The sequence below is a fragment of the Canis lupus genome, chromosome 3 (assembly GCF_003254725.2).
Source record: "Canis lupus dingo isolate Sandy chromosome 3, ASM325472v2, whole genome shotgun sequence".
Taxonomy (NCBI): Eukaryota; Metazoa; Chordata; class Mammalia; order Carnivora; family Canidae; genus Canis; species Canis lupus.
In genome coordinates this window covers 62,538,430-62,548,424 of record NC_064245.1, presented here as the reverse complement: position 1 = coordinate 62,548,424, position 9,995 = coordinate 62,538,430, and positions in this window count along the sequence as shown.

The following is a 9,995-nucleotide window of genomic DNA, read 5'->3' as shown; positions in this document are numbered from 1 at the left end:
AGCTACCTGTCCAGAGGGGACCAGGAGGGAGCAGAGGGCCCTGAGCCAGGAGAGTGCAGACAGGCCAGCTGGGGTGGGGGTGGGGGGCTATGGCTTCAGTGTCCCCACAGGTCCTGCAGCCCATGGCATCCCTGTGACCCGAGCTGGCTCCCCTCTGATGTCTCACGTAGACACCTCATCTCCACGTTTTGTCTCCACGTTTCCTGACATTGTGTTAAAAACCCAGTGAAGCCTCCTACCACGTGGTTTGTTTCTCACAGTAGACTGGTCCTGTGCTTGGCCACTGCCACTGAATGAAAGGATCCCTCCTTCTGCTGAATCTCCCACAGGACCCAGCCCGTGCGTGTTCCTCTCACCCTGTGCCGACAAGGGAAGCCTGTCCAGGGAGCTGTGTTCAACATAGGGTGGAGTGTCTTTGCTTTCCTGCCTCAGTCGGGAACTGTGCTAGCTTGATCCCCCACCAAAAACATCAACACCAGAAACACACCAAGCAAGTGGCTTCAGTAAGTAATGAGTTCATTTCTCATGGAGGCAAGAGCTGGCCTGGGTCCCACAGTCATCAGAGAGCCAGGTGCCTCAGTCTTTCTACTCCCTCTCCTCATACATGGCTTCCTGCCTCAAGGTTGCCTCCTGGGGCAAATGGCTGCCAGAGCCCCAGCCATCAAATCTCTGTTTGGGAAACAGGAAAGAAGAAATGCAGAGAGTAGGGGTGCTTTTCCCAGGTGGGTCAGACACTTATAAGTAGCTTTCCCTAAAGTTCTGTCCAACACTCCCATGTGCCAGAAGAGTCACACAGCCCCACCCAGCTGCAAGGAAGAATCAGGAATGCGGTCCTGGGAGGGTATCTGGCTTGACTGTGATGAGCCTGCCCACCAGCTGCAGAGAGCAAACACAGGGTTGGGATGAGCCCCCACGGGGTCCCAGCCAAGGACACAGAGCCAACACCAGCCCCTTCCTGCAGGAAGGGTGGGGACCCCCATGTCCTCTTCCTCCCCGACTCACAGCCCCATCCTCTCCAGCACTCAGGCCCCAACAGGGCCCACAGACTGGGGCAGATGTCAGGGCTTGCACAGTCCCTATCGAGGCACACAGGGCTGACATCCCACCAACTCCAGTGTGACCCCTGCGGTCAGCTCAGGATACAGGCCCACCCTCGGGTCACGCCACTCAGCCAGTGTGATGGTGAAAGCTCTGGACTGGATGCCTGGACTGACAGCCCTTCTGCAGGGGGCTCTTGGCCCCTCGGGTTCCCAGTCAGGCCCTGGAGGGGTGGCACCCCACTGCCTCATCCCCTGGGCCTCAACCCCACGCAGATCCTGCCCACAGCCATTGTGCCTCATTCTGGCCCAGCTCGGGCTCCAGCCTTTGGGGTTCCACAGCAGGCACCACACTTCCAACCCCCCTGAGGATCTCCAGGACCCCCCTTGAGGTCAGCAGGCAGTGCACAGGCCCCCCATGGGTCCCAAGGCAGGAGTAGGACAGAAGCTGCCACCTCCCCTGCAGATCAGCAGGCAGCAGGAGGGACCTGGACAACACGAGCCAAGAGGAGAGGCCCCATGCAGGGGTTCGGAGTGTCCAGAAAGAACCTTGGGCTTCGCGCCCACCTTACCACCAAGGGGAGGCACGATGCTCTTCCACTTTACAGGAAACCAAGGCACAGAGTGCTAAAGTAACCCACGTGGTCTCTCAGCTGGACCATCCCCATGGTGGTCGTCAGCCAGGTCTGGCCCCACGCTGAGAACTGGCCACCTGCGCTGCACCTCACGCTGTGGGTCATGTCCTTGAGTGACTCCTTCAGGATGGTACCTGGTGAGAACATGTGGGAAGGAGCATACCTGCTGTCACTAGGCCCCAAGGGCAGCACTGGCCAATGCTGGGGTGGCATTCTAGGCCAGCTTTCTGGGGAAGATCCAGCACCCTCGGGATCCCTGGATGGCGCAGCAGTTTGGCGCCTGCCTTTGGCCCAAGGCGCGATCCTGGAGACCCGGGATCGAATCCCACGTCGGGCTCCCGGTGCATGGAGCCTGCTCCTCCCTCTGCCTGTGTCTCTGCCTCTCTCTCTCTCTCTGTGTGTGACTATCATAAATAATAAATAAAAATTAAAAAAAAAAAAAAGATCCAGCACCCTGGCCCCTCAGGCCTGAAGGGGGCTCCTGGAGATCCTCAGGGGGGTTAGAAGTGTGGTGTCTGCCACAGAACCCTGAGGCCTGGCGCCCAAGCTGGGCCAGAATGAGGCACAATGGCTGTGGGTGAGATCTGCTTGGGGAGGAGGCCCAGGGGATGAGGCAGTGGGGTGCCACCCCTCCAGGGCCTGGCTGGGAGTCCAAGGGGACAAGAGCCCCTGCGGAAGGGCTGTCAGAGCCTGTGCCCATCACGGCTGGGTCACTGGGAACCAGTCAAGACTCTCAGGACACAAGGCAGCTGCTCCATGCTGGTCAGTGCTTCTCTAGGGATGAGGCTGGCACCCCTGCCCCTTCTTGAGGGTGGCCGTGGGTATAAACCCAGATGGGCTTCTAATCCCTCGCGAGGCGCAGCCGTAGCCTTGGGCAACACGGCCCTGCGGCCTGCTCACCTGGCTTTTACTGGGCACAGCTCTGTTCCGTTGGCCGCCGGCCGGGCAATTTTCGGGAGTCCACTCGGCCGCCCACCTTCCCGCGCATCGGAGGCCGGGCCAGCCCCTCCCGCGGCGGGTGGCGGCTGCGCCAGTGACCTTGTGATAACCCGAGTGCCATCCGTCAGCGGCCGGCCGCCAGGCTCCGGAACACTGCGGCAGCTCATCTGAATTCAAATTACCCTGGGAGACGCGCGACGGTGCCAGCCATAACTCAGCGCGGCAGGAGGAGCGCGGCCCGCCCGCAGATTGGACATTACCATACATTCCTGGGGCGTCGGACAGGGCTGCTAATGAAAATATCAATCAAAAACTCGGCTGACTTAATGGTCAATTTAAATTAATTAATTGGGGAGGAGAAAAAAGTCGAGGGGGCAGCGCTGACGGGCTCCGTCTCCAGCGGGCAGTGAGAAGCTCGGTGCCGGCTGGGCACAGCCCCCGGCCCGGGAGACAGGGTGTCCCCCCTCCCCGGGCGGTGCGAGGGCCCAGGGTCGGCACACCCTGGGAAGGGGTCTGAGACGGGCCTTCCCATCCCAGCAGCTCCTGGTTGGCTCCAGGCAGCCTGTCGGACTGTCCAGCTTCAGCAGCACAGGGACAGCCAGCTGCCTCCTGCCACATCCCCTCCCAGGGCTGAGGAGTAGGGAAGCCACATAGCCCACAGTACCAGGGCAGAGTAACGCTGGGTGAGCCAACCCCACGTCAAGCCCCCCTGGGAGCTGGCCACCCTGCCAGGCCTTACCTCCGCATGTACAAAAGGGATAGGGGCGCCCACTGCCAGGGCACTGCAGGGTGCAGGGCCGAAGGGCACGGCAGGGCTCTCGCAGTGACTTCTGAGGTCGGACACCCCTGGGGCTCCTTGGGAGGGTCAGTAAATTGCTTTCAACATGCAAAGAGAGGGGGCAGATCCGCAGAACACAGCCTCAGTACGGCAGCAGCCGCTGGAGCCCACGCGTACCCAGCGTCCCTCTTAGCCAAGTGGGGAAAAGCCCCATGGGAGCCCTGGGTGACAGGAGGGCAGGGCGCCAGGCAAGTCCAGGTACTCCACTGCCCAAGGAGGACACGGAGCTTGAAGCAGCGACGACCCAGGGGTGGCAGGCAAACCACCAGCTGCCAGAGATGGGGTTCGGGAGGAACTGGATCCCAGCCAAGCCCACCAGCAGATTCCCACCCCGGACCCTCCAGGAGGTTTTCAGCCCTCAGAAGCAACAGCACCATCCTACACATGAACCAAAGGGGAGAGACAACAGCACCCCTGCAGGGCACGGGCCAGGCTGCTGCATCTTCCCCAGAAAGTTAGCCTAGAATGCCGCCCCAGCATTGCCTAGTACTGCCCTTGAGGCTTGGTGACAGGAGGAACACTCCTCCCTATGGGTTCTCACTCGACACTGCCATTCATCCAACAAAGGCTAACAGAGTGCCCAAGGCAGGGATGGGGTCTCTGTGTGTGTCCCCCAGGCTGCCACATGGGCAGGCTGCCCCAAAGCCAGGCGCTGGGACAGGACAGGCACCCAAGGCTTGGCCCACAGAAGCAGAGCAAGGCCCCCGGCTGAGAGCAGGTCACCGGATCCGGGGTTGGGACTCCCCCCAGGCCCCCAGGCCCCCAGTGCCCCCAGTCTGTCTCACTCCATCTCCACAGGCTGCAGCCACAGTCAGGATGTGGGCAGCCCTCGCTTGGGAGGCTGTGGGGAGAGCAGAGGGGGTCCGGGATCCGGGAGTAGTGAGTCCTAGTGAGTTTAGCAGAGGGTAAGATAGGTTGGGGTGGGCTGGGGGTGGGCTGGGGTTTGGAATCAGCACTGGGGCCGCTGCTGTGGTTAGGCCGGGGTCCCAGGTGGGCCCCAGGTAGCCCCACCACCACACACACACAGGAATCTTCCAAGGGAAAGGCCCATGCTTCTGCCGGACCCAGTGCCTCAGGGAGACCAGGTTCCAGAGAGGGTCACTGAAGGACACACGGAGGCCTTGGTGTCTGGTGCTGGGTCAGTAGGGCGCTGGAGGCCACATCTGCCCATGAACTATTAGGCCCCTGACAGGCCTGCAGAGGCTGTGGCTCCCTTGCCCAGTGCCCACCCAGCCCTGCCTGGCCTGGCCCTGAGTCCCCCACACAGTGTCCCTGCACCTGGTCCAGCAGGTGGAAGGGACTCCACCCCAAAGTGCTGTGTCTGGTCTGGCCAGACCTGATCCTGCCCAAGCCACAAGCGCTGATCAGCTGGTCGCTGACTAACTCCTCAAGTGACAATTGGGATCAGCCATGGACCACCTATGGATGGCACACTTCCCTGGACCCTGACATGTCATGGCCTCTTCTCCAATAGCCTCAGGATCAGTGGCATCAGGGGTCCCAGACTGAGGGAGACTGTGGGGTGCCTAGCCTGCTGCCCTGAGCCCCACCTCCATACGGCCTGGGTCTGATCCTACTTGTACTCTCCTGCCCATGACAAGAGCCAGTGTGCACACCATGCCCAATGGCCAGAAGCTGCAGCCAAAGCTAGCTTGGAGTAAGGAGGGAGCCTAGGTCCCCAACTGGCATCCGCCCTCTGCAGCACCCCATCCAGAGGTCCCAAGCCCCTCAGGCCTTCCCTGTGGTCCCAGCAGCAGACCCTCCCAGGGTCTCCCCTCAGTGGGGTGGTTCCTCCTGAGGTCATGCTGCAGGTCAATGGGAGCTTAGGGCTTGAAACTCAATTTTCCCAGAACCCATATGGCTCCCACAACCATGGAATGATCCCTAGAAGATTCCAGCTCTGCTGTGAGCTACGTGGCTTCAGGCAAGTCATCTCAACTCTCTGGGTTCAGGGTCCCCTCCATAAATTATACCCACCTGGGACCACCTCCACAGCCAACTGGGACCACAGCCACAGCCCACCTGGGACCACTTCCACAGCCACCTGGGACCATAGCCACAGCCCACCCTGCCCCACCCCACCCACCGCTGGTGCACTCAACAATCCCCTGGACGGCTGGGCTTCCCTGAGGGGGCTGTCTCTTCCCCATCCATGTGCCCAGGATGCCAAACACCCCTCTGGGGACAGCGCCACATTCGCCTCCTCAGATCAGCCTTGCCTAGGGAGTAGAAAGAGCCACCAGAGAGCTGGGGTCCTGGGACTGGCGGGACTGATGGGAGTCCCCAGAGGGTCTGTGCCCCCAGCTCCTGGGCTCCAGGCCACACCACAGGCCCTGCCAACCCCAGGCAGGCTGAGGGGGAAGGTTCTGCCAGGGGCGATCTTTGCTGCCACCCAGCGGCTGCCAAGGGCAGCACGGCTGCGGCCACCAGCCACCCAGGACCACCCAGCCCCAGGGTGGGAGACGGTAGGGGCCTCCCAGGGCCTCCCCTGGCCTGGACCATGCACCCTAGAGGCCATGTCAGAGGACACCTGGGGCCAAGGTTGGGGCAGGTCAGACCAGCTCTGGGCAGAACAGGACACCGCCCTTCCTCAGCTTTGGCTGCGCTGTGGGGGGGGGGGGGGGGGCCCCGCCCCTCCCCCTTCCTCTGGGAAGAGAAGGCAAGCCCCCTGCTGCCCAAGGCGTGCACTCTCCCGTTCCTGCAGTGTTTGCTGCCCCTGGAGCACCAGACTCCACAGCACTTGGCATCACACACACTCACACGTGACAGGCATATCCATACTGTGACACACACAGCCCCCGATAGAGCAGCAGGTTCTTGGAGACAGGGGCCCCCATGCCCCAGCCTGTGGGTGACTCCTGGCCCTTAGTCCTGAATACACACCTCAGGGACATCACCCCGCTGCACCCCCATTCTGAGGATGGTGAGGGAGCACTCCCATCATGACCCCAGCCACCCTGGCCTTACCTGCCTCCCAGCCTGAGGGGCCAGGATATCCATGCGCTCCTAGGGGAGCATTTGGGGGTGGGGGGATAGACCTTATTCACTACAGAACCCAGCTGTGAGGGAGCCTCTTGTGGCCACAGCCTGAGATGCTGACAAATCTCCCCCAGCCCAGCTCAGGGGGGCTTTGGTAGGCTGGGGGATAGGGAAGAAGCACAAGGTGGCAGCTGATGCCCAGCAGGCAAGATGAGGCCCAACATCCCCCCACCCAACCCGCAAAAGGACAAAGCCCAATATTCACAGCCTGCAGCCCCATGCTGGGGCTGAGCCACCCCTATGGCCACAGTCTGCACATTTGAGTGGCCCCCCTGTGCTCAGACACCAGTCAGGACTCAGCTCTGGCTTAACCGCAGCCTCCTGGCATGGCCCTGGGCCAGGGTGAGGCAGCTAGCCTGGAGCTATTCTGGCAGGGGAGGTGTTGCAACAGGAGCAAGGTAAGGCCTTAGGGCCTGCATGAGGGACCACAGCAAGTTCTTGTTCCCCAAGGCCCCCATGATGGGACAGTGCAGCCTGGCCTCACTCCCAGAGGTTAGAGCCATCCCCAGCAGGCAGGAACTGGGGCTTGCCCAGGGTCACCCCGCACGGCCAGGCCACCTCCCATAGGGTCAGGGCTGGCTGACCCGGGTCCAGGATCCTGTGTCCCATATCTGGCAGGAGCTAAGCCAGCAAGGCAGTCATATGTCTGGGAAGGCACCTGGGCCTCCTGGCAGCAGAGGCTGAGTGCCTGAAAGGGCACAGCGTTGACCCAAGGGTTGGCAAACTTAGGCGTCAAGAGCCAAAGTCCATGTTTTCATTTCACGGGCTGCATGGCATCTGCCGAGAGGCACAGACCATATGCAGACTGATGGGCACATTCCCATAAAGCCCTCCTTGCTAACACCCCAGTGGGCTGGGATTGGCCTCAGGGCCATGACCCAGCCAGCCTGGATGGTGTGAGGACATACCACAGGAACAGGTTTGGATGCTCAGCCCAGAACCGCCCCCCAGCACAAGGCCACCACACCTGAGCTCCCCACCACCACCCACTCTCCAGACACACAGGCCCTGCTCCAGCGTCCACTCCTGTAAAGTGTCTGGAACACGCAAGGGCAGGGGGACCATGCCTCAAAACCAGATGGTGGTGGTGGCTGCACAACCTGGTAAGCACACGAGATGCCACCTTAACATGGTCAGAGCTGATTTTATGCCATGAATTTCACCTCAAAAATAAGTTTTTAAAAAAGGCAATTAATTTGGATGTATCGTAATGTGTAAAATTATTACTGAAATCAATAAATCCCTGGCACGCTAACTATAAAAAGGATGTTTTCAATAAATGATTGTTAACACTTTAAAATCACAATAATGTAACGGACAGAGGATGGCTTCTGCCCTGGGGCTGCTGCGTTTGCCTGGCCCAGCACCCTCCAGCGCCCTCCAGCCTATCACTTGGGCTCCCTGGGGGGCCAGCAGTGGGAGCCTCCCCACACAGCTGCACCCTGCAGTCAATAAGTGTCCCCGTCGTTCCCGCTGCATAGGTGCAGACTTGACTCCCAGGCACCTGTGACGTGCTCTCGCCCTCTGCAGGGCCGGACTCATGGGGTCTCACCTCTCACTTGGCATCATGGCTTTCTGTTCCCTGAGTGCCTTACCAGATAGACAAGGAGCTCCTCGGGAAGGGCCCAGCATGCAGCACATGGTGGGCAGTGAGGTCCTCTGAGTTAAGAGAGCGTTCACCAGAGACAGGAAGGCTCTGTACCTAGGGCACATTGGGTGGCCTCTGAGACACCCAAGGACCCCACTTCCTGGGGCTCCCACTGAGCGTGGGCCTCATCCAGTGGCTTGTGTCCAAGCAAACTGTGTGGTAGGGCCTAGGCGTCACTCCCGAGATTAGGCTGCATAGACCATGGCCTCCATCGTGGGGGCACCATCCCTGCTGGCTAGCCTACTCTTCCTGGGGAGACGTGGCAGGGACCCAGGGCAGCCTCAGAGGAAACATGCACACGGGAAGCGCAGGGGATGTGACCACAGCAGAGAGCGCACAGGGACACCAGATGGCACAGGAGTGGCAACATCTTGTGGGGTTGAGAACAAAACTCCCCAAAACACAAGGGGAGAGTAAAAGCAAGAGGGAAGCGGCCAGAATTCAAGTGAACCCAGGTTCTGGTTCTGTCCAGGAGGAAGGTCAAGACCTAGGTGATGACCTTAACACTTTATGACGTGAGGGTGCTTGTTACTATTTCTGGCGTCCCCACTTACAGATCAGAAATAGAATTTATAGCATCACAAATAAAGAACAAAAGGCACCAGCTCAGGTGACAGAAGTAATACATGCAAACCCTGCCAGTAGAAGTTGAAGGCCAGGTTAAGAAAACCACTCTAGTCCACCAAAGACCTACTGTGTAAGGCTCCAGAAGACTCAGCAGAGGAGCATGTAAAGTGTACACCTGCTGAGTTCCACTCCTGCTTAGAAAGGCGGTGGAGCCCTTGGTCTTGTGGTAGCTGCAAGAGAGACGCTGCCAAGTCAAGCCCTGCCTTGTCACAGGGCAGGGGAGGGGCTGGGCTCCAGCGAGAGGGCAGCATTTCCCGGCGAGTGGACGGGGTCTCATGAGCAGCCTCCACACCAGGGCAGGCACCCAGCTGGCCCTGCACCTGCAGAGACCAGGGGAGTCAGCCAGGCTTGAGCCACATATGTGAAGCTGGAGCCCAGGGGGAAGAGGAGAGGGGTGCTGTAGAAAGAAAGCTACCCTGAGCTAATGCAAGATCATTCCCAAATATGTCATGGCCAACTTGCTGGAAACCAAAAAAAAAGTAGAAAATCTTAAAAGCTTCCAGGAACAGCAAAACAAAACAAACATTATATACAGGGAAAACTAGGAAACCACCCACTCTGACTTCTCATGGAAAGCTACCCAAGCCAGAAAGCAATGGAACTGTTTCTTTAAAACACAGGAAGGAAGAACCAGTCAGAATTCTGTATCTGGCAAAGCTATCCTTCAAAAATTAAGGCAAAAGGAATGTATTTTCTGATAAATGAAGGCTGAGACAGTATACCTGATCAAAACTAACGTTAAAGAAAAATTTTCAAAAAAAAAAAAAAAAAAGAAAGAAAAATTTTCAGGGGCACCTGTGTGGCGCCATCGGTTAAGCATCCAACTCTTGGTTTCAGCTCGCCACATGTCAGGCTGTGTGCTGAGTACAGAGCCTGCTTGAGATTCTCTCTCACCCTCTCCGTCTGCCCCTCCCTCTGCTTGCTCGCTCTCTCAAAATAAATAAGTAAATAAATCTTAAAAAAGATAAAGGAAAAAATTTCAAGGGCACCCAGCTGACTCAGCTGGTGTGACTCTTGATTTCAGGGTTGTGAGTTTGAGCCCCACACCTGGTGCAGAGATTACTTAAAAACAAAATCTGAAAGAAAAAAACAAAAAAAAAAAAATTTCAAGCTGAAGACAAATGATACCTGAAGGAAACTCAGATCCACTGGAAGGAATGAAGGGCTGGCAAACATGGCAACCAAAAGAAAGAAAGCGCATTTACATCAACATGAGGCCAAAATAGAACATA